Raw genomic sequence first — 2,030 nt, 5'->3', positions numbered from 1 at the left:
TACGATGGGTCAGCTAGGTTTACGTAAACCTAGCTGACCCACACATTTTTGCGAAGTTCTCGGAAACCAAAGGAACACCTAAATTAATTTTGGAGGCCCTAATTAACACCTAAAAGACACCTAATTCCTAGCTAATTTTTATTGATTTTTGGCGACTTGGACGTGTTAATCTTCACATTTTTGACGATCTTTGCGAACCTTGGGTCCACCTAAGCCATTAAAGTTTTTAAGGGAAAAAAGTTTGGTAACCTCTGGTTTAGTCAGTGAACTGTGTCGGGATAAGACTTTGGGATTTGTCTTCTTACGTTTTCAATTTTATACTTTTGAATGTAAACAAAATTTCTATCAGCTGCTCGTTTAACTTGCAAGTTTTTGCAAATTTTCTGTTCGCGTACTATTTTGGATATTTTTCTCTTGTGAGAGAACCGATGACATTTCACCGGAATTTCGCTGTTGGACATTTTTTTACTGTAGATTTTTAACGAACGTACCTATTGACTAACCAATATTTCACAGAACTGTTACGAACAGCTTTGACTGACGTAAAACCAGGTTTTGAAAATTTGGGCAAATGGATATTTTTGATTTTCTTTAATATCTATCTTATGCACATTAGAATAATAAAATTAATGTATTTCATTTCTAATAACAACTTTATTTAAAAATAAAATTTTGTTTTTTGTTTTGTCCTTTGTGGGTCTTTGTAGCATTTAGAATTTACATGTGGCTCTTTTCGGCCTCGGCCTTGCCCACCCCTGCCCTATACAAACTCCGTTTATTATCAAGGTACATATATTTTAATTCGCGCGAAATTTCTTCGTCTGAACTACTATTACTGATTTCATTCACATACTTGATTCTCTGCATTTGATCAGCATTCTTATCTTTGCAAGCTCGATTGGTATGTCTAATACCGCCGCACTCTTAACATATTACATTTTTACTATATACAACAAAACAAAATGTCGAGAATCGCCGCAACGGTAACAGCTACGAGTAGAAGCTGAATGCTCTACCACTCGCTCGATGCTTGCTGCCGACTCTCACTCGTACGCTGCTGTAGGCGTTGGTGTGTTGTCCCGCGATTTCCTCTACCTCTCGACGATCCCTGCGCTTGTCATCCATAGTCGATAGTTCCATTACGTGGAGACTTTCCATAGCTCAACATGTGCACGTCTTGGTTCTCGCTACTTGCTTCTTGCAATGTTTATTGGCTCCGTCCGACGCTAGTGCTTTTTTGAATGGTACTTCCATCTAATTTTAATAATTCCGGTATTATAGTTACAATTTTTAAACCGCATATCGTTTGATCGAGGACTTGTTCATCTATATCCGTAAATTTACACTTATCGGCCATAACTTTTAAAGTTGTTACATATTCTGTTATACTTTCACTTTCCAGTTTTTTCTCTGACGAAACTCGTATCGGTAAACTAAATACTGTATGTTACTTGTTTCATAATTTCGTCATGAGTTCTTTCTTTAGGTTTATTAGGTTTACATATTTTAGCAATTTTTTCGATAAGTTTCTGCATTCACTTTATTTGCAATGAAGTATTGGTCTAATCTGTCTATAAACATTTCCCAATCGATTTTAGGAATATCAAAATCTAAATTTGCAGAGCGTTCCATTTTCACTTCACTTTTCACAGTTTCTTCTTTAATGTTGAATATTTTTTTAGCCACTATGTCAGGTAGTACTATTAAATTTTTCGTAAATCGTTTATATTATCCTTTTCTGGTTCATATTCGATTAAGTTTATTTAACACAGTTGTTCCAACTGGTATTTTTTCAATGTCTGGATCCACGATGTTCCTTTAATTTCACGTGACATTCTTTGTTTTTGCCAAGGAAACTATCATTTTTCTATAGAGTCTGAATGTATTCAATTGCCATGTGCAGAAGAAATTTCTCGACACTTTGGTTTATCCTCGTCGCCAATTATACAATACGCGAAAGAGACAACTATTCAGGTTGAAAAAAATTAAAATTAAACATGATGAAGTTAATAAAAAAAAATTAAAAAAAA

General features: G+C 34.8%; 1 protein-coding gene across 2 annotated transcripts in view; it reads left to right on the top strand.

Annotated features, from left to right (window-relative positions):
- LOC118749162 (ras-related protein Rab-8A) overlaps window positions 1–2,030 on the top strand; it is a 321,618-nt gene that overhangs the window by 231,476 nt on the left and 88,112 nt on the right. The gene's annotated exons all lie outside the window — the stretch shown is intronic.

This window comes from Rhagoletis pomonella, unplaced genomic scaffold (genome assembly GCF_013731165.1).
Source record: "Rhagoletis pomonella isolate Grant_MI unplaced genomic scaffold, Rhpom_1.0 Rhpom_scaffold_00014, whole genome shotgun sequence".
In the NCBI taxonomy this organism is placed as follows: Eukaryota; Metazoa; Arthropoda; class Insecta; order Diptera; family Tephritidae; genus Rhagoletis; species Rhagoletis pomonella.
The sequence above is the reverse complement of the archived record's forward strand: the minus strand, read 5'-3'. Positions and strand labels throughout refer to the sequence as shown.